The 23,058-nt window shown below is 46.7% G+C and overlaps 1 long non-coding RNA gene across 1 annotated transcript in view; it reads right to left on the reverse strand.

Moving 5' to 3' along the window:
- Positions 1–460: 460 nt before the first annotated feature.
- Positions 461–23,058, reverse strand: part of LOC118500479 — a 37,064-nt gene continuing 14,466 nt past the window's right edge. The window contains exons 2-4 of the long non-coding RNA XR_004903037.1: positions 18,303–18,315; positions 7,421–7,426; positions 461–476 (exon numbers count right to left, since the gene is read on the reverse strand). This is a non-coding gene — a long non-coding RNA (uncharacterized LOC118500479). The remainder of the gene's footprint in view (positions 477–7,420; positions 7,427–18,302; positions 18,316–23,058) is intronic.

The raw sequence follows: 23,058 nt of genomic DNA on the forward strand, positions 1-23,058 counted from the left end.
GCACAGAGAAGGCATTTAAACTATAGGACAGGGGACGAGAGCAAGCTCATCACCAGTCTGCAGGGACGTCAAACTCATGTTCACCACGGGCCACATCAGCCTCGCGGTTGCCTTCAAAGAGCTGAATGTAATTTTAGGGCTGTATAAGTGTGACTACTCCTTAACAGTTAAGCAAGAGCTCAGCACTGCTGACAGGTAGAAACAAGGTGCCAGGATGGATAAAACAAGATGGATGGCCGGATTCAGCCCGCGGGCCTCGTGTTTGCCACCTGTGGTCTAGCATGTGCACGTTTACTGAAGTTCTGGCCTTCGGGTGTTAGACCAGGCAGGTAACCAGAGACCCCAGGAATCCGGCTCAGAGCAGGGGACACGCTGTGGTCAGGCTCACCTGGCAACTCCCCTAGCCTCCAAACCCCTGGACCCGAACCAGCCTGCTGTGGCCAGGTGTTCATTGTAAGTTTCCATGGCAGTGCATCCTTTTCCGTCACTCTATATCACTAATCGATTATTTTACCATCATTTAGTGTCCATCTCGCCTTCGATCATCTGTCTTGTTCAGGGCCAGATTCCGGCATCCCATACAGACCCAGCATTAAGTAGCCCTGCACACATCTTGCTGAAAATGACTACATAGTTCGAGCCAGGGTACCTCCATGCTGACAGAGGGAACCTAAACTGTGTAAGACAGAATCCCCTGGCATTAAGGGACTCTCCAAGTCCTGAGACTGACACAGATGAATGCTGATGTTATTGTTCAAATCTATGTCATCCAGAGGAATAGAACTATATTTCTATCTACAGCTGTTATCGCATCAAATGAAAAATCGCTGGACCGATTTTCCACAAATTTGTAGCATGTGCTTGGGATAATGTGACCTAAAACACGGGCGATTACCTGTAAATGAAATTCACTCTGAATGTCACAGCTGAAATGGAGATGCAGACTGTTCTTCGGGAGAGAGAAGCCGTAAGCATTAGGTTGCTGTGGAAAGAGAAATACCCTAAATACAGGTCCCCTGGGTGGACGCCCCGAATTGCAGATGGTGCATATCAATGAGCTGCTTCTTAGAACAGCAGCTCTGTTCGATGAATCATGACAAGTCATATCAGGAATCGATTACTTTACAATAGTTACTGCTTCTCAAGCTGGGCCAGATTTCAGGACTAATTATGATTCTCATTCCTAGAGACAACCGAGCACCACCTGCACCTTGTTCTCAGAACACTGCCCCACCCCCACCCTGCAAGCTAGGTGTCATTGTGCCTACTGTACCAATTCGTTAAATCAGAATCTGAGAGGTTAGTTGTCCCGGTGACAATTCAGGAAGTAGCTCAGCTGGTACTTGAACCCCAAACTCTCCGACTCCAAAGCCCCAGGTCTCGCATATGGTCTTCCTCGTTGCTGGCAGATGAGGGAATGGAAACCTGAGACTTCCCGGTTCCACCCCAGACACATCCCGGACCCTGGAGCATCGCCATGAGAGCTGGAGGCCGAAGGTCCCGGGCTGGGCTTTGATCGCTTTAACTACTGCATGTGAGGCAAGACTGGCAACACATAAATAAGCAATGCCTCGCTTGGGAATGCACAGCAGTGGTGCCTCCCTTACAGTTTTGAAGGAACTCAAGGCATGTTCTACGATAAGTAGAAAATAGCTCCCTGGGGAATAAAGCTTTGCTGAGACGGAGCAGAGGCGTCTCTGTAGAGCCCAGCCTGTCTGCTCCTGGCCCGAAGCAGACTCCTCCTTCTCTCCCTCCCCCGCCCTCCTTCCCTCAGGGGCCATGATCCCGAACGGTGTGCAAATTTTTCCTGTGCTTTTCTTTTTAAGTTTTAGCGCTTTATGTGCCAAGAAATTCACTTTTCTCTGATAGACGGATGCCTTGCCAAAGTATACGCCAAAGGAAGTGTGGCCCCAGTAGACGGTGTAAGAGGAGTGACCATGACACGCCCAGTTAAAATATAAAGGGGTGGGCAAAAGTAGATTCACAGTTGTTGGTATGGAAAACGACACGCAAGTTATGATTATAATGCTACAAGACTATACTCTGTGTTTCACGCACTGGCACTGTAAACCGACTTTCGCCCACGCCGTATATAAAATAATCACGCAGCCACTTTCCAGTTACGCAGAGGAGGAGGATGGGGAGGAAGGGTGGGAATTGGTGATGCCTTACTTCTTGCTTCTCGCAAGTTCCTTCTGATCTTTTATAGTCTCACATATTTCTCCTTCTAGGGACATGCAAAGATAAGACACCCATCTCTCAGGATTATTTGTTTATACTTGATATTTAAAAGACATTTCCATGTTTACATATTTATAATTCTTCCCCTAACAAGCCAGAAATGTTTCTATAAATGTTAAATTATTTACAGCTCCATCCCTTGCAGACAAAACAGGATTCAGAAGTGCATTCTTTTTTTTATGTTTTAAGAGTTTTATGTTTTCATTAATTATTTTTTTACAGTTTACATTCAATATTATTTTGTATCAGTTTCAGGGATATAGCATGGTGGGCAGGTAGCACAGGGAATATAGTCAATACTGTAAGAACTACAAATGGTGGGTGCCAGGTAGATAGGAGACTGGCTCATCAGGAGAAGCCCTTTGTGAAGTGCGTGATTGTCATACAGGCATTCTTTGCATCTCCTTTATCCTTTCCTTCCCTTTCTATGATGCCTTTGACTCAACTTGTCTGCTGCCCACAAAGTCGTCATTCCCCAAGATCCTGATCAATTCTCCATGACCTTTTCCTTATTCATGTCCCACGGTTGGCCTACTCTCTCCTGATCTTACTCAAGAGCCTCAAATTTTTTTCATTGTAGCAGACTCAGAAATCAGGTAAACCCCTTCCATCTACTGAACAAATACTCCCTCTTTCCTCCTGCCCCAAATCGGTTTGCAGAATTGGACCTAGAAGTCTGACCAATGTCAAATGCTGCACACATCGCCACAACTTCCATTTTCCTCTTTCTTCAGTCCCCACGTGCTTTTGCTACAGGCCACGTTGCTCTAACTCAGGGGATTTTTATGTTATGCACCTACATCCCTCTTGACAACATCTCTCTTGACATTCCATATTTCTCATCGTCATCAGAGGCACTTGCTCAACTTCTGAATACAGATAGAAACAAACATGTTCCATTGTAAATCAATTTATATGACCAATGAATCAGTGTAAAATTTTCTCTGTGGGAAAATTTTATACTGAAGACTTTGGTAGACATCTGACGAAGTGCCTCCAGAAACTAATAGCGTCCTACAGATAGTAGGTGATAGTAGGTGACTAGAACAATCTCACCGCATGCATGTGCATGCACTCACACATATCCACACCTGTGTGCAAATGTGCACCCTTTGTAATCTCCCATAATGCTGTTTGTTTTTCCTTCCTAGCTAGTAATCATGAAAATAATAATAGCAACGCTTAAAAACTTAACAGTGGTTCACTCATTATGTTAAGACCCTTCCATGAATCATCTTATTTAATTCTCACATCTTAGTAAAACCATTCCATAGATGAAGACTTGAACTTGGAGAGATTTAGTAACGTGTAGATGGCCACATAGCTGGAAGGTGTAATTTCACTAACTGGGACTATTTGGCAAACATCTATCTTCCCCACCAAACAGTAACCTGTACGAGGGAAAGGAAGTACCTTTTGGGCTCTCTGTTCTGCGAATCCACATTTGGGACTATGTATTATTTGATTGGCCCATCATAGCACTCAATAAAACCTTGTTAAATGGAAGAAATCAAGAAACATTTTGTTGGTGACAACTCTGATGATTCCTCCACTAAGGCCTTTAAAACTGGACTCAGTTTCAATGTCACTTGAGGAAAAGTTTTTGAACATAGGAAATAAATTAAAATAGTCCTGAATTAAGTTGAAAGACTTGTAAAGAGAACCCTCCCCCTAAATATATACATAACCTTAGGCAAACACTATAATCTCTCTGGGGCTCTTTTCTCAGTTGTAAAATGAGGGCCGGTAGGAGGCTTCTGTTAAACATGGCTGACCAAACGCATGCCTTTACCTGTGCTTTGTTTTTAAAAAGTCCTCTGAAGTTTTAGCAGATACATTATAAAGAAAGCTAATGATCCAATAAGATAAAGAGATGGGAGAGAAGGGGACAGTAACAAAATTTAGAAAAGAAAAAGGAATTAAGGCAATAAACTTGTGGATGGGGTGGGGGGGATCCTCTAAACTAAGCTAGAAGAGGAGACGCCCAAAACTAAGCCCGTTTATTCTGTAGACGATCAGGAAGCCTCAACAATTGGAGACCCAAAGTTCCTCTGACCATGAGGGCATGCGGGAGGGGGTTGGGTGGGGAGGCTGAGAGGTCTAGGGAATAATTAGACTCCCAAGTCTCCACCCCACTCTAGTCCATGCTGGCAAGCAAATTCCCCTATTCCACTCCAGCAGAAGACTGGGAAGTTAGGCGGTTAGGACCAAAGGGACTCTGAACCCGGGGTTGCCTGGCACCCTCTGTGGGTGAGAGTATAATACTGGAAACGGGCCCTCGGTGAAAGTCTACACAGTACAGGTGACTGTCTGAGCCCCCCCTTCCCTCATCCACTCTACAAATGCTCAGTCCAGCTTATACCCTCCATGCAGGAAACTGGGAAATTTTTCTCTGGAAAAAAATCAAAGACCCAAGAAAAATAGCCTATGGATACTGGCACAGTTAGAAGTTCTTCATTAAGACAGACTTCCACAGTGCCCCAAAGAGAAGGCTGTCATTGGCAAGCCCTGCCAATGCACACAGCTTTCAGTCCCTCTTGAGAACCAAAGATCCTCAAACATCTGAGAGAAGTGCTGTGAAAAATAGAGATCAAAATAATAGACAGAAAAAAAAAAAACACTCTGAGAAAACAGTGTCTAGGGAGCAAGAAAAAATCCAGGGAAAGTAAGCTATGGTTAATATTCTGAGTGATAAGAAAAGTCTTTGCCACCATGAAACAAGAACAGAAAATTATCTTTTGTAAAAGAAACTTGCAGATATGAGAAAATTATTGAAAATTTAAAAAGATGATAGCAGAAATGAAAAACTTAGTGAGGGTCTGGAAAACAAAGTTAATACAATCTTCCATAAGATGAAACTTTAAAAAGTGGTAAACAAGAGAGAAAAAAAGATAAGAAAATCAGCACGAAGATCCAGGAAAACTGACTAATAGGAGCTCCAGACAGAGGAAGCAGGAAGACAGGAAGAAGAAATTACCAAAAAATTAATAAAAGATCTGTTCCAGAACCAAAGGTTTGTGTTCCAGATTAAAAGGCCCACAAGGTACAATACAAACAAACAAAAAAAAAATGACTCATACCAGGACACGTCATCATGATGTTTTACGACACTGTGAATGGAGTGCTTCCGGAGAGGAAAAGCACGTCAATCACAGGACTGGGAATTAGAATTGAATCACGTCTCTCAGTGGTGGCAAGGTAGGGGATAAGAAGGAAAAAAGAAAATTTGTCTTCAAAACCCTGGAAGAAATTATTTACTACTCAGAATTCTATCCCAAGTCAAGTTATTGACCAAATGTGAGGCTAGAATAATATATTTTCAGTCACACATTTTTCCGAAGGTACGTTTACCAAGCACCCTTTGTCACCAAGCAACAGGGGAAAGATCCTCACCCAGATTGTCTTTTTTAATTAACGAACGAGGATCTTGTTGGGTGGCTCAGTTAGTTGGAGTGTCGTCCTGCACACCAAAAGGCTGTGGGTTTAATTCCTGATCGGGGCACACACCTAGGTTTTGGGTGCAACCCCCCATCAGGACGCATGTGAGAGATCAATGTTTCTCTTTCTCTCTCTCTCTATTCTCTCCCTTCCTCTTTCTCTAAAATCAATAAACAAATCTGGAGTGAGGATTAAAAAAATTAACAAATGCAAAGACAGAGCAGTTAGGAAGTAGGGACTCCAATACAGACAACAGGAAAAGGGAATCGCTAAAATGGTGAAAGAGACTCCAGAATGACGGAACCTGTACACAGGTGTGCGTGCACGTGCAACTTACCCACTGGGACTGTACACATATAATTACAATCAGAAAAACACTGGATATTGAATTAACAAAAAAATTTAACTACTGAGAGTGAAAGTAGAAGGAAAACCTCATGGTAAGATAGTAAATCACTCTCTTCATTAGTAGAAAGTCAATAGATAATATCTAACATTGAAAAATAAAAATAACAGTATAGACACGTGGTAATTAGAAATATGAAAGTAATTGGGGCATGAAATCAATAGGGAACTAACGAAGAAACAAGCATGATACACAGCTGCCTCTTTTTGTTAGAAACCTTACGCAGAAAAGGTTGGCTTTGCCAGTCTGCAGTTTCCTGAGTTTCTAATTGGATTTTTTGGACACTATTTTGTAAAAACAAGTTGAATTTGAATTCCAAATGCCTTACGTGGATCCTTCTTGCTCTAATATCAACTCTCTTGCCTCAATTTTTATAGAAGGAAACTGCTCATTCTTCCACATTTGTGCCCGGTAACAAGATCACGCATCCCCCATGTTGTTGGGGCTGCCTGGGCTCCCACATAATTATTTATAAGTTTCAATGTTCAGGGTTCCCGTCTGAGCAGAGGTTGGAAGTAGGTTTGTGTCATAGAAGGGAATAGAGCTGGTGGGGAGGTCCCTTAATGGAGCAGACCTGGAATAATTAAAAAAGTCAAACTATTGCACATCTTTGAAAGAAACATTGAAAACTCCCTTTTCCATCCGACTCAACCCTCAATCCTCCAAAGGACCCGTGGAATTTCCTTGACCATAAAGAAGGAGGGAGCATCTGTCGGACCAAAAGAGATTCATGTCCTGGCCAATTTTATTTCAAGTGGAAATGTTTCTGTGTAATGATGAAAAAAAACAGGAACACTGGCACCTTGAAGTTCTGGGCCCGTGACTTTCGCCAAGTTAGAAATGACCTTGCAGGTAACCTCTCACGTGTGTCCTCACTGCAGCCTACTTCTTCACTCTCTCTCCCCAGCTTACAGGTCCCCCGGCCGCCCAGGGGCATCATTCATCCTCCTGCCTGTCTCCCTCCTCTGTTTCCACCTCTCTTCCCTAGGCGGGCACCCCTTGGGCGCCCCAACAAGGAAAGCAAAAACACAGATTCTTTCCTACCCTGTGAACCAATGCCCGTGGGGAACAGGTGGCTGATTAGGGTACAGGGTAGGCTTTGTGGGAGGAGGCAAGAGGGGTGCATGTGAGAGGCATCTCTCACACTCAGGCACCCAGCTTTCACCTAGGTACCAAAGACGTGTGCGGTAGCCCAGAAATGTGTCTCACCGATACTCCCTTTGGCAGGGATGGGACATGTGTTCAAAATGCCGACCTCAGGGTGCAGGGGTCTGAAAGAACTAGGAGTGTGAGTGGTGTCTAATGGGGAGCCGGAACAGCCCTGGTGGCTGAGACCCGTGCCTGCCACCCCCAGCCCCCTTGAAAGCCCCACAGATAAGGGGTACCGCTCCAACACATTTTAGGGAAATCAAGCCTCTGGTTTCAGCTACCCGTGGCTTAATGTTAAGGCAAATATAACTGCTTTCAGCCCAAGTCTGGCTCAGAGGCAGGCAAAGACACAGCATGAAACATGCCCTTGATTTCTCCTCTAATGTACATAACACAGCCCTGAGAGCATCCAGGCTTCGGGCATCAGTCATCTCTCGCCCCACTCCACACCCTCGTCCAGCCACCTGTCCAGAAGATGAACTGTGTGTCACCAGCATGTATTTTATTAGCCTGTGAAGGCTAATTAAGTCACCTAATTTTAACATACTGTACTTTCCAAGGTTTGATGGGTTTCAAACATATTGATCGCACGAGGCGAAAGGAGCCAAAAACATCAGCATTCTCGGGAGAGCTCATCTCAACTATGCTGTGCTTTTAAGAGGACTCCTGCGGGGAGGCATGAGGCATCAGGACCGGGGCGCTTTGCCAGGGATGCGCTCATGAATGCCCGTGCCAGACTGGGGGGCTCTGCCCCAGCGATTGCTTTTTCCGTCGGCGCACTGTGCTGGGCACTCGGGTGTCAGAGAAGGCTGGCACAGGCCTCTGCCCTCGAGGGAGCTCCCTGGGCTCAAGAAAAAGAGACAAACCCATAACACAGAGCAAAACGAAATACAGACTCCCAGGGAGACACAGAGCACGGGGGGCATGAGGAGAGAGCAGTTCAGCCTGGTTGAGGGAGCCTGGGACATGGAAGGTGGCTCTCGACATCCTAACAGCCTTGGGAACCCATAGTACTTACTTCCAAGAGCTCAGATGTGAAAAGAAGGCGTACTGGGCAAGGGACGATGGAAGCAAAGGCTCCGGGTTGAGTGGACTTGACCTGTTAGGGGAAGGCAAGCTCTCTGAAGCAAGACCGTTCTATCTGAGTAAAAGAGTTAGATTAGATCATTAGTAAGGCGTCAGCTGCTCTGCAACCCCATGAGGCTGGAAAGAGGGTGGATTAGACACAGAAGCTACTCTCTGAGGCTGATGGAATGTCTCTCAGGTTTGTGAATTGAGCTATGCCCTTGGGCAGGCCGTTTGGAAGGTCACAGCCCCAGAGGTACCAGATGTTAGAGGCGGAGGCAAGAAAAGGAAGATTACAGACCATGATACAATGGAAAGCAAACTCCACCCTCTATCCCTTAAAGAAAAAAAAAGAAAAGGAAGGTAAACAGCTTTACTAACTAGACCTGGAAACGGCATTGGTAAAAATCTAGCTTTTCAACCCCTTCACCTTACAGAGTAAGCAACTGAAAGTCCCATCACCTGCCAGTGACAATGCAGGGCTAAGATTCTGTCCTCCAGGTTTCCAGTTCCTGCGTTTCTCAAGGGGTCCCAGGAGAGTTCGTGGGCATCTTTTTCTGGTCTTCACTTTTAGTGGGAGGAAAGACTCGAGGCCCCGAGAGGATGGGATTGTAGACTCACACCCACCTGACACTGATATCCTAGCGGCTTAGAGCAGCGGGTGGATCTCCAAGTGTGGTCTCCGGAACAGCAGCAGCCACCGCAGCACTGAAGAATGTGTCAGAAATGCACATTCTCAGGCACCACCCAGACCCGCTGAGTCAGATACTCTGGGAGTGAAGCCCCTCCATCTGAGTCTTACCAAGCCTCCCAGGGACACCAACCCTATTTAGGTGAATGCAATGAGAGCTTTAAAAAATGCAGATGCTCACTCCACAATCTGAAGATTCTCACTGGGCCTGGCCAAGCTGGCACCCAGGCATCGGCATTTTAAAAGTTCCCAAGGTGAGTCTACCAGTCAGCTACTATGGACAGGCATGGCCTCTTGGTGCAAAGCCCTGCTTCGAGACAGAGCTACACTCGCTTTCTCCTCCCCACCTGTCTTGCTTCCCTGCACGTGGGTGGCCCCTTCTGCACTTAATCTGTATGCTCAACCCCTGCAGGACTAACTGGCAGAAGCTCACTTCCAAAGGCTCCATAAGCATCAAGCTTCTTGTTATTCACGGTGTATTTGCATTAGTTACAGTTGTTAATATCATCATCAAATCAAGTCAGGAGAGTGTACAGGCTTGCTGTGAAATCGTATCTGGATATCAGCCACTCCAGCTGAAGTCCTAATTAGGTGGAATCACGTATGCTGTCTGTAAGGAATGCATGCACCTTGCAAGGAAAAGAGATGCTGGCGCTAAAGTAGAAGGAGGGGCAGGAAGAACTAAGGACTGAGACCTTCGAACCTTGGCTCTGTCCACCCACCATGCTCCCGTTCTTCATGGAAGTCCCCTTAAAACCGCCTGCTTGGGTTTGCTTGAATCTGATCAATCAGGATCAGGTGACATCTTGGGACTGAGGGTCCCTTCAAAACAGCGGTTCTTAACCTTTCAGTATGAGGATGTTTGCAGGACGAAATACTTCTCAGAGCCTCACCTAACGATAAGGATGCTTTTAACTTTGTTGACTTGAGCACATCCACAAAGAAAACTACCCTGAACTTATTACTCTTATAAATAAATAAGTATTGTCTTTATCACACAACTTTGAAAGCTCTTACCTGTCTATTCACTATTTATGTACTCAGGGGTATTGGGTGGAGGAGGGGAAAGGGGGGAAAATTGGGACAGCTGTACCAGCATAATCAATAAAATATAAACATAAAATAAACATGTATTTACTCGGCCTGGGGGCCATGCTTGAGGCTCAAACGGGTTCCAGGGTCCGCTGCTGTCACTCTACAGCCCCGGAGCCGCCACCGCCTCCCAGGCAGGGGCCCCACCGCAGGTAACAGGTGCGGAGCTCCTCCTCTGTGCCCGGTTGTTGCAGGTAAATATCGCAATTCTCTTGCATCCACCACCAGCCCGAGACCTAGAGCTGCTCAGCCAGCACCAGGCTTCCCTGTGGTTTCTAGAAAGGCCCCTCGATCGGTGTCTACATTTCTCTGAATCACCACTCTCTTTAAAAAATGTTAGCCCTGGCTGGTGTAGCTCAGTGGATTGAGCGCGGGCTGGGAACCAAAGTGTCCCAGGTTCGATTCCCAGCCAGGGTACATGCCTGGGTTGCAGGCTATAACCCCCAGCAACCGCACATTGATGTTTCTCTCTCTCTCTTTCTATCTCCCTCCCTTCCCTCTCTAAAAATAAATAAATAAAATCTTTAAAAATGTATAGTTCATTGATTTGAGAGAAAGATGTTGATTTGTTGTTCCCTTATTTACACGTTCACTGGTTGATTGGTTGCTTCTTGTATGGGCCCTGACTGGGGCTCAAACCCACAACCTTGGTAGATCAGGACGATGTTCTTAATCCTCTGAGCTACCCAGCCAGGCTGAATGACTCAGTCTTAAACAAGGAATCTAATCTGTTTGCATTAATTGCAATTCCTTGAGAGAGAGACTAAATGAATTAAGGTTGGCTTTTTTGTATTTGTGGGGTGACTTGAGCCTAGATCATACCGTCACTCTCCGAATGCATCCCCAGCCCCCAAGGACCTCCCTGCCTCCTCCAGCCTCTCGGCCTCCTGCAGTCAGAATGAACGTTCTAAAATGCACGTCTGAGTGCAGCCTCCCCAGCTCCCCACCGGCCTGGGGAAATCCAGATTCCTGAGCATAGTACCAGAGGTGCGTGGTGAGCTGTCCCCTCCTCGCCTCACTCATCCTCCGCTTAGGTAGGACCCCCTGTCTCGTGGCAACAAGCTGGATCCTACCTGACTAATTCCAGTTCCTCGAAGCTATCACCATCAGCCTTTCCCTACCCCCTTCACCTGGCCAGCTCTTGCTCCTCTTCGCTCCTCATCCTAGCTGTCTGCTCCTGTGGGGAAGAATGCGGTCCGAGACCCTCCCTGGGGGAGGGACCACCACTGGTCCGGATTGGGTTTCCCTCCTGGAAGCTCCCACAGCCCTTTATCATTCCCCAGCCATAGCACTTACCCACAACGTGTTGTATTTGCTCATTTTCAACATACACGGCAGAGCAAGAAGACAGGAAAAATTGATTCAGGTAAGTCGCGCTCATACCTGAGGTGCAGACACTGTGGTCTCCAGGTAATGGTCTCCTTCTTGGCTGGTCCTTTTGGATGTATCTACTAGTGCCAAGACCACAGGGCACACAAAGGCACCTACCATCCAGTTCCTCAGCTCTGCCCAGCTGCCACTGTCACCATCCTTTGGGCAGGACAAGACCAGCCTGGCCAGTCTTTAGGGAGCGAGGAACTGGAGCTGTCTGAGCTGTTTGGAAGAAGCCAAAGCAATGTTCAGTTACATTTTTCCTTTAAGGGCTTGGGGCCCAGAGGCCTCCCATGGATTTCTAGGACCCATCAGCTTCCACCAAGTAAGGGGATAAAGATCTTCAAAGAACAATACAGATCTTGTATTTTCATGAAAGAGAAAAGACAGAGGAAGTCTGTGACATAGGTCCTTTCCAGGGTCCCACTTCATATTAAAATGGAGCAGTCCTGCTCTGGCTGGTGTGACTCAGTAGATTGAGTGCCAGTTTACAAACAAAGGGTCACTGGTTTGATTCCCAGTCAGGGCACGTGCCTGGCCTGGAGCCAGGCCCCAATAGGGGGCGCACGAGAGGCAATCATACATTGATGTTTCTCTCCCTCTCTCCCTCACTTCCTCGCTCTCTAAAAATAAATAAATAAAATCTTTAAAAATGCATGGAGCATTCCTGTAGACAATCCAAAATAACACACAATACAGAGAGTCATATTCCTTTGGCAATCTAAATAAAGCCTTGGATAATTTTGTAATCCCCTCACTGTGTTCATTTCATGGTGCTTCAGTGAGATTTGCATGCAATATTCAGAACGCAAGCTCTGAATCACCCAAGTTAATATCCAAACAACAAACACGCCTTACTTTATCTTCAAAGCAAACAAAATGTATAGAGAATTTTTTCCATTGGCAAATAAAATGTGCTTATTAGATATATTAAAAAATATAGATAGGCACACAGAAAAAAATAAATAGAGCTCAAAATTCTAACACCCAGCAGCACCGGTGTTCCCTTCTGAAAAACTGCAGGCCAGGCTGACCACTCATCATTTTCTGCATTTGCAGTCTCTCCGAAACCTTTTCCAAAGCAATCCCTTTGTCCCAAAGAGTTTTCTCTTTCCCCCAAACCCCTGCCTTCCACCTCCTCCCTTGGTCCTAGCTTATGCATTACTACTGTTATTATTAATTATAATGAATTATTAATCAATGATATTGATGATGTGATGTCATACAATAAAATTGAGAAAAGTAGCTACAACACCACACAATACAATACAATAATTATTGGACCGAATTTCCTCCAGGAAGCCTTGGCGGACTGTCCCAGGCTAAGGCAGTTGGTCCTCCCCAGTACCAATCACAGCACTGTTCACCCTGTCATCATGCAATTACTGTTGATTCTTCTCTTTCTTCTGCCATACTGCACACTCCATGAGCACGGGAGCCTCTCTAACCCAGGGACAACTCCATGTGTGGCTCCCTAACTAACTGCCTTGGTCCTCAAGGACAGAGAGTGGACCTATTTCCGCGTTAATCAAGTTGGAGCCGTATTGCCATTGAAAATGAGTGCAGTCACTGCATAGGAACCCTAGCTTCTTGAACCAGGCTTGTACTGACTGCTGTTCTAACACCCTGTGAGGCCACAGGGTCATTTCTTTGAGAACTTTGGGTAAAATTATTGTCCTCCGGCCGTGGATAAGAATCTAAGGAGCTCTGACATGAGGAAATGTAACACAAGAGTTTTCTTATGTCTTCCATCTGCTCCAAAAGTCTTTTGTTGCTCACTTCCTGCCTCTTAGCTGCATTTGGAGAGTTGATGTCCCCAGATGCATGACCTTCAGCTAAGGGAAGCAACATTGTTTCAAAATCCTTACTATTTTCTGAGCATCTGTACACTGCTATTTATTGACGCCAGCCTGGGGGAAAGTTGCCATCCTGAATCCCCAGAGAACTCACACGCTGACAAAGCAAACTTGACCTTTGTGGTGCATTACTAAAAGTCCTCCAGGAATTGTACACATTCCAGCCCTAGAGATGCTACAGTCCATCCCTTGGCTGTCAATGGATTTGCAAAGCTCTTATTGTAAGCCGGGGACCACGCCGGCTAGGTGCTACAGAGAGGCGAAGTCATACTTTTTCCTTCTGGGAGCGTTTCTAGTCTCTCTCCATGACAAGACTCAATTCACCGCCCTACAGATGTACAAACGCACTTGTGTTTGTGAATAACCGCGGCCCACCTTGCTCTGGAAAAGCAGGTGAGTCAGCATGATGGCTCTCTGAAAGTCATTCAAGGGCTCGGAGGAGGACTGACTGTGTTGAGAAATGGGTCTCTGGGGCTGCGGAAGCGAGGCGTGAGGAAGCCGAGCAAAGCTGTGGAGCGCCCTTTTTCTCTCTGCATGTAAGTATCACCACTTTTTGTCTCGTCCGGATGTGTGCGCGGCGCTGAGTAACGACTGACTTCCGGGGCCATCAAACAGCACGGTAATGACACCAAATGTTTACGCATTTCCTGCCGCTAAGGTGCTCAGAGGCTCTTTACAAAATTTTAAAAGCTGTTTTTAAAACATCCCTCATGCATCCGTGCACGTGGTGACTGGTATTTCCATCTCTGTAGCAGAGATAATGAGATTCCAGCAAGACTGGAAGCAAAAAGTGCACACGCAGACAACGTGCCCCTCTTCTTCCTCGGCCTGCACTTCGGGCATACTGCCGGCCGTGGCAGGGACGGTCCGTGCTCGTGAACTCTCTGTGCGTCCCCCCAGCACTTCCCAGGCTTCCACGGAGTCAGGGCCAGGGGAGCTCTGGTGCACGGACAGTGAGCCGAAGTAACAGGTGTCACTTCTGGGTTGAGGAAGTTAGACTAAGTGCCTCTGCTGTCACTCTGTCCCTTGTCGTGCGGTGAGGTGGAGTCCGCCGAGATGGAGGAACGTGGGAACGTGGACCCGAGTCACCAGGTGAACAACGCCATCTAACCTGCGTCAGGCTTGCTGATGGCAGAGCCAACTTCTGCTGTGCGAAGTCACTGGGATGCTGAGGTTCACTTGTTCCCAGTGCACAGCCCGTCCTCTCCTGCCAGATGCTATCCATCCATCATGTCTACCCTCTCATTCCTTCCTGGAAAAGTCCCCAGTATCTGCTTGGCCACAGCCTCAGAGTGTCTGCCTCTCCAGCCCCAGGATAGAGAGTCATAAGTTGATCTCAGCAGATCACAATAGTTTTATTTTCCTCACCAAAAACTGGTTTAGGTTTACTCATGTGACACTATTCTGGACAAGAAGTTATCGGGAAAATCTCCTAAGGAACTTCTAGAAAAGGCTTTAGTCACTCTTAAGAAGAAATATATATGTATATGGAGAAGTTATTTCTTCTACATCCCATGATTCATCTGATATGGAAATGATGTTTGGTGCCACTGCAGCCATGTTGCAACCATGAGACTCTGGCGGAAGCCAACATAGTGAAGATGGCAGAGAAACAATGTGGAAGTAACAGGGGTTCCTGAAATAGTTGAGCCAGAGATTAACCAACTCTGGAATCACTCTGCCTGTTGTATTACGTGAGATGTGAAAAGAATCTGCCATTCAAGTCAGCGGTTCTTAACCCTGGCTGAGCACTAGGCAAAGCCGGGGGACATTTGAAACACGCCAGTGCCCCTGTTCGATCCCAAGATTCTGGTTTAATCAGACCGAGGTGGAGCCCAAACAGCACTATTTTTTTAAGCTCTAGGTGATTAAAATGCACACTCAGTGCAAAACATCACCACGCAAACATCAGCTTCCCGGACACAGGAGCTGTGTCCTCTGGACATTTACGTCCTGGAAGCGCCCAATATAAGGCCTGGTGCACAGTCACTACTCTGTTGGGTGGGCCAAAAAGTCCATTATGTTTTTTCCCATAAAACAAAAACATTTTTTTTCATTTTCCACCAGTAACTTTATTGATTTGGGTATTTTGAGTATGCAGCTATCTCCTGCTATTGGCTTCTAGTGGGGAGAGGCCAGGGGAGCTGCTAAACACCTTCCAGTGCATCAGACAGCCCCACAGCAAAGTATTATTTGGGCAAAATGTCAGTAGTACCAAGAAACTTCACAAACCACTTTTTACACATTTGATCAGTCCCAGCACCTTCTCCATACACTGCACAAATCTTATTTTTTACCTTTCAGTTGCGTTTTTACCTTTCTTGAAATAATAAATAAAGCATAATATGCCGAAAATGTCATGTATCTTCTTCCATCTTCAGTATTAAAATGGCTGCACAAAAATTCACCAATTTTGGTAAGTTTTTTAATGCACACCAATAGGACAGCTGTCACAATACAACAAAAGTGTTTCAAATGAAGTTAAAGACAACTGAGCACTACTAGAGCCATCATACAGGAAAAAAATAAATGAACTTTTTGGTCAACCCAGTGCTACGCCCAAGGCACTGAGCTTCACAAGCATTGCTCTGAGATAACATTGTTACACTCATTTCACAGTTGAGGGAAGAGGTTCAGCAGAAAAATGAAGCAACGTGTCCATGATCACGTCACTGATGTAGCAGTTCACTACTGCAGTTACAAAAACCCCTGAAAATGTAAGCAAGGCTCAGGCATGCATTTCTTCTTCCTCTGGGCCAGGTTCCTTCGGCTTTTGCCTTCCACAGCAGGTCGATGCTTCTGGATGCTTTAGGCATCTCTGTTTCCGAAGGTTGGCTGGCTACGGTCTGTTAGGCCCCCACAGGTTAGCCCCAGCCTGTCCGTAGGTTAGAAGCAGTGTCCATGGTGAAGGCGGAAGAAGCATGTAAGAACTCTTAAAGCCTCGTCTTGGAACTCACACAATGTCACTTCTCCTGCGTGCGGAGCAGGTCACCTGGCTAGCCCATGTTCGTGAGGTAGGAAAACAGAGTCCACCCCTCCAAGAGTGGAGCAAAGGCACACTGCCAAGGCATGGGTTTGAGCAAGGCCCTCAATCTGCCACAGCTAAAAGCGATGGAGCTGGATTGGAGCCCAGCAGTGTGGGCTCAAGCCCTAAACACCAACCTAAACTATATAGTCAAGCAGCTTCTCACACGCCCAGAGACCCAGGCCCCATGGTCCTGGGTTGAGCTCCCCAAGTATTTTCCCAGTTAATCTTCTCGGGCATCGGGCAAACATATGCTCAACGCCACATCAATCCACAATAATTTACGCCTTAGTCGACCATTCCAAACACTGGAGCTGACAGAAGGGGGAAACCCAGATGCGTTTAAAGCCAATCTGCATTCCTGCCGATGAAACACAGTCATTGTCGGAACCTCAGGCACCAGCGAGATCAGCAACAACAACCACAGGGCTAAGTGCTGTGGTAAGATGAAGCGTTAAGATATAAAGTACCCATTTCCATAAAGCTGGACGAGACCTTCTGGAGGGTGAAGGGTTTTTAGAACAGCTGCTTTGCCCCCGCGGTGCTGGCAGCTCACCCGAATGAAGGACCCAGTTCCCGGACTAACAGCTCAGGACTCGGACTCTCGTGTCCAAGGGAGCACTCGCCGGACGCTCCGCCATAGAAAGGCCGTTTGATGCCCTTGAGCTCCCAGGAAAGTGCACTTTAGTTTTGTTCCAATCACCTCCAAACAATTACATCTGTGCCACACTCGTGCCCCGTAATCTAAGCCCCCTTCCTCCAATTTGTCTGCAGTAAGAAACATGACTACCTCCTTCCCTGGGAGAATGATTTTTTGGACCCGTGTGGACATCTTTTAAACAGACTCTTACAAACGGACCTCGCTACACCGTCAGGAAGTGCTAGTTGGAAGGTGGGAAGAAATGTTGCTGCATAAACCCAGTAGCTCACTGGGAACATGAATTCTCGCCTTCTTCTCTCTGCTTCTTCCCTCTTGGACCATCCTGAGATTCCAGGGCAAAGCTGGACATACCCGGATCCCACACACACCCCCATCAGGGCCGCAGGTGGGCCAGATGCCAGCAGAACGTTGTTGGAGAGCTGTTCCTCGACTCTTCAAAGACTTCAGTGTAGAGGGAAATTTTGCCTGGTATAAAACACCTAGATTATCCTTCTCACATCTTCCCCTTTTTTCCCCAAATAAAAATATTAAGAAAATGTGTGTGTGTGTGTGTGTGTGTTTGAGAGAGAGAGAGAGAGTAAAACTGAGAACTCCCCATGGCAGCTGAAAAAATTTCAATGGACTGTGATAATAAAGGTCTTTGGTAGTATAGGCATTGTCCCTGATCTAAATATCATTTATTTTTTAAAAATATTTTATTTTTAGGGAGGGAAAAGGAGGGAGAAAGAGGGGGAGAGAAACATCAATGTGTGGTTGCCTCTCACAGGCCCCCTACTGGGGACCTGGCCCACAAACTAGGCATGTGTCCTGACTGGGAATCAAACTGGCGACCCTTTGGTTCACAGGCAGGCACTCAATCCGCTGAGCCACACCAGCCAGGGCTGAATATCATTTAAACATTTAAATGTCTAAATGCCTTTTTAGCAAACACTGGCCCATTCCACAGCCCTCAGGTAGCCCCACACGCATAGACCCCAAACACTGACTGTTCAGCACAGAGCTCACCTCCTAATCCCTCACTGATGTTATTGGGGTGGCCCTTGAAGGACTGGCTAAAGGCTCTCAGGCAGTGTCGGTGGTTCAGGTCCGTGTCTCCAAAGTGCGGAGGGTTGTCACATTGCTGAGGGGTCCCTCACACATTCAGATTCCTATCCTGACCCATCCGAGGCCTCTTAAAAGGCTCTCCTTATACTTTTGACGATTGGCCAACTTTGGAGACAAGTTAAGCAGAACACCTTTGAGGAGCCAGACATTGCCAAGATGACACAAAACTGGACTGTGACTCGGGAGGGCTCTGAGGCACGCACCTTCCCCAGGCACCTGTGGCTGCCCCAGACCTCTTCATGAAGTGGCCCACAAAACCCAGTCTGTAGCGATTGCCGCTGCCACCACGCTTCTTTGTTATCTCATACCCTAAATCGTCAGGGGCCCAGAGTAGAAAGCCCTCCGGATAGGACACAACAGTTTCTAATTGTTCTTTTATTTCTCCAGAAATTAGTCTGTGATAAACTGAGCAATGGCCAGGCTCCTCCTCCCCCTGCAGCCCAAAGCAGAGCAGCTCGCTGTGATGGAGCCCTACCACCACCATGAGTAGCCACGGTTACTTCTGACCCTGGTCTCTCTCCCCACGTGGCCTTGAACAGCCAAGGTTGACTTTGACCCCAGGGGACATCTGGCAGAGCCTAGAGACACTTCTGTTTTGCATAAACTGGGGCTATCCTCGCATCTAGCAGGCAGAGGTCAGGGGTGCTGCTCGGCATCTTCCAACACACAGGAAAGACCCCACAACAAAGACTTGTCCACCCACGATGTCAGTCATGTACAGGTTGAGAAACCCTGGCGTGGAAGAGTATTCTGCACAGCATTTGGTCAGGAATGAATACACTTCATTTAATTCTAACTCAGTAAAGGCTCTTCCCCATGCTGATGGCGGAGCAGTCAATGTGACAGACACACGATGTGGCAAGCCTCTCCTTCACCCACTCACCCAACGACTTCCTCCAGTACCGACCACCTGCCAGCATCACGCTGCAAGGAGGGGTTCAGCACAAAGAAGACAGGGTCCCGCCATCACGGAGCTCATCACAGCATTGTTGGAGGGGTGGGCACTAGGCAAAGAGTCACCTAAATCAGGGAGAGATGGAACTATAGAAACCATAAGAGTGAGTAATGGTGGGATTTCATCTAGTTGTGTGTGTGTGTGTGTGTGTGTCCAGAGCGAAGCGGGTGGTATCAAGAGTTTCCCTGAGGAAACCATGGCTGGGCTAAGAGCTGCGGGATGCGTAGGAGTTCACTGGGGCAAGGGAGGGGAAAAGAGCTTCCGGCCAAGGGAACAGCGAATCCCCAGGTCATGGAAGGGAGGAGTGCGGTTCACACCAGAGGCCGAAATAGGTACAAAGGAAAGGAGAGCGGCACCAGAAGAGGCTGAAGTGGGAATGCGGAGTCCTGGTTGTGAGAGGTGTTGGTTTGGGGATGTCAAAAGGGTTCGTCTTTCTCTTAATAGCAGTGGGGAGTCATTCAAGTCTTTTAACCTGCACTGGGTGTTTATGAAGGATTGACGCCTCTCCTGGTCAAGCAACTTTCAACCAGAGTGGCATAAGAATTCTTAAAACATGCGATACCTGACTATTTCGTCAGGGGTACTGACAGCTTTCCCCTTAGATCATTAAATTAAAAAAAAAAAAAAAGACAACAGCCAACACAATAGCCATTCGATGTAAATGAATTAAAATTATACCTATTTTTTGTCAGATCAGCAAAAAATGTATTGTTTGGTGTGCTGCAGAATTTTAGTAATGGATTTCTATGTGCCATGAGATAAAAAAGGTTGAAAATCGCTGTCCTGCTGCATTGGCTTCCAACCCTGTTTACACAGGAGCACTGGCTGGGGAGCTTTTTAAGAACATACCTCTTCAGGCCCCAGCCTCAGCCAAAGGAATCAGTTTCTGAGGGCATTTCCCGGGAATCAGTGACCTAAACCACCACCAACCCAGGAATTCACATATTGCGCTATCAACTATTATTTACTCCATAAATATATGCCTAAAGATGAGTGAAAATCAAGTTGCCCAGAGGTCTCTAGAATCTTCCACTGCTGGGGAAGGGAGTCCACGCCAAGACCTGGAGTCGCTCAGGCACCTGTATCGGCAAAGAACCTCCCTCTACGACACCAGCCTCCGGGACACACAGTTCTAGGTCTTGTCTTCGCAAAGCAGTCGCTTCGGGGCGTCTAGAATCCCGTCAACAGCAAGAGCTCAGAAACCTGCGAGTGTCAAGGATTTGCAGATTTCCTGGAAGTACTCGGAGAGTACTTGGAAGATGGCAACGCTGAGGCAAACATAAAACTTATGCAACACAGCAAAGCACTCATCGAGACAAAGGAAAGGGAAATTGAACCAAACAGAGGGCCCTCCAGTCCTGGGTGGATGGAGTTAGGTTTTTAAGTAATTTCCAGGGGAATCGGGAAGGAGTTAGTGCCTGAAGACTGTATCCGCAGTATTGCCTGGAATACAAATAATTTATGAAGTTATGAGAGATGGCTTAACACAACACTCCCAAACAAAGCACGTAGTCTTCTGCCGACTTGCTCCATTACGGTACAAAATAGGCAATGAAACCAAAATGAACGCGACAGAGAGATAATTGCACAGCACATTATCTAAGCACCAACAATAAGAAAAAAAAAGACTCAAATTTTAAACGAAAAATAAAAGGCCGTCAAAGAATTGGGAAGTATTTCAATACAACTTATTATGCCGAGTAGTAGAGATACTTTGATAAAACAGAACTAGTCTGGGGTCGTGTGCTTATGCCAGCCTTGATTCACCGCACACACTGAGTGCCATTTTCTAGGGATGCCTGAAGCCCAGGACAGATGTCAGCAGCATTCACGGCTGGGGCTCCTGCTCAAGGCCACAGGCGAAATGAGAGAGAGGTGGCCAGTGACTTCTTTAGTATAGCTTACATGAGGGAGGTAAGGGAGGGGCAAAAAAAAGGAAAGAAAGAATGCATTTGGCTTCTTGGGTCAAAGTTAGGGTCAAGTACCTCCAACTTTGAACATAGCAAATCATAAGAGACTATAAATCTTTCCAGAAGCTTCCCATTGAGGGTGATCTCAAAGTACTTTGCAGAGCTAACATTTTAAGATTCCACAACACCAGACATAAAACATTAAGAGAAACACGGCAAAAGATAGTGCCCGGGTAATAAACACACAAAGAAATCTGGAATATTTTCGCCAAGAGAAAAACTGATGCTTATTTTTTTATTCCAACGGTTTGTAAAATAAAAAACGGTCATCCTTTCAGTAATCCAGGGATCTGCACTCACTCATACACCACACTCTTCCGGTGAAATAAGTGTCACTGCCCATCACAGCCCATCTTCTCCACTCAAATGACACACTGAGGGGTGACAAGGGTGAAATCACTATTAGGATCGTAGATGATGACATCACAAACTAAATAATAAAATTGTCTCCCTGCAGGGGAAATTATAACAAGTATTTCATAGGAAGAGTTTCTCTATTATTTCTTACCAGTCAATTCCCTGACGAGCACCGAGTGACACGCAAGGCCTGTTGGTGTGTACGACAGACACACTGTGACATAGAGCACCGATCTGGGGAAAGCCACGCGGTTACGGGTTTCTGCGAGATGCGCAATGCACGGGCTGCATCGCCTTCCGTACACGTGCCTCTGGACTCAAAGACAGATGCAGGTGACATGTACAGAAGGTATACACCTTAATTTCCAGACCACGGAGCAGTTTGTCTTTTCCTGATTAAATGTACAGCTCCATCAGAAAATGAATAGAGGGTGGGGTCCTTTTGTTTGTATTTTGTTTACAGGTAAGCAGAGCTGAGAACTGCTAAGGGTCCTGGAAGAGACCCATGTCCAACCAAACAGGCCGCTGTTTCTGACTCTGGGGAGGAGAGTCGCTGCCTTCACTTCCCCCACTCACCAATCTTCAGGGAATAAGCCCAGGCCCCGGTGGGAACCCTCACAGCCCCATCCAACCCAGAGCTGCCTAAACCCCCCTGCGGAGAAGGTTAATGTAGACAGACATCCTGGACCCGCTCGGTGTCCTGCTTGTCCTCCTGTGCTGCTCCCCTTCACTCCCAGACACCCCAAAACTCCGGGTAGACAGGAACATGGGAAAAGCAGGTACCTGGTCACACGCCCTGGGTGGGATTTCATACCTATGCCCCCCCCGCCGTGCCCCCACCACACCACTCCCTGAGGGGGCAGAAAGCTGCTCAGGTCTGCTGTATCTTGGTCCCCAATCAGGGAAGCTTAGTTCAAAAAGCATCACTTGCTCTGGCCAGGTGGCTCAGGTGGTTGAAGTGTCATCCTATACACCTAAAGGTTGCAGGTTCAATCCCCAGTCACAGCACATACAGGAAGCAGTTAATTGATTGATGTCTCTTTCTCTCCCTTTCTTTCTCTCTAAAAAAATCAATAAACATATCCTTGGGTAATGATTTTTTTTAAAAAAGGAATCCCTTAATTTTTATTATAATGTGTTTTCATTTAAAATCATATTTTCCTGGGGTTTGGGCAAGACTGAGGTGTATTTCCCAGGCTATGGGTAGGAGACATGTAAATATACATACAGGGACTGTCCAGAAAGTACCCAGCCTTGCGCTATGAAAAAGAGAGACATTTACTGAAGAAGATACAAGAAACATTGTACGTAGGGCAGTGACACCTCAGTCCCCTTCAAAGCAGGCAGCTTGGGACCTCACCCAGTTCTCCCAGCATCTCTTCCACTGTTCAAAACACTCTGCAACACCCTTTTATTGGGAGTCACCATCAGCTGCCCTGTCGTATTTCCCTGAATCTCATCGACGGTCTGAAATCTCTTCCCCGTCAAAGGTGATTTTAGTTTAGTTTCATGTGATCTCTGGAGTCAGACTGTCCAAGTTTAAACTGCAGGTCAGCCATCTGGACATGCTGGTTAACACACTGCTCTCATTTAATGGGGATGATAATAAAGGCCATATTACAAGGTTGGTTTGCTGGGAAGACCGAAAATGATTACATGCGCAAAAGGCACTCAGCC

This window comes from Phyllostomus discolor, chromosome 5 (assembly GCF_004126475.2).
Source record: "Phyllostomus discolor isolate MPI-MPIP mPhyDis1 chromosome 5, mPhyDis1.pri.v3, whole genome shotgun sequence".
Taxonomy (NCBI): Eukaryota; Metazoa; Chordata; class Mammalia; order Chiroptera; family Phyllostomidae; genus Phyllostomus; species Phyllostomus discolor.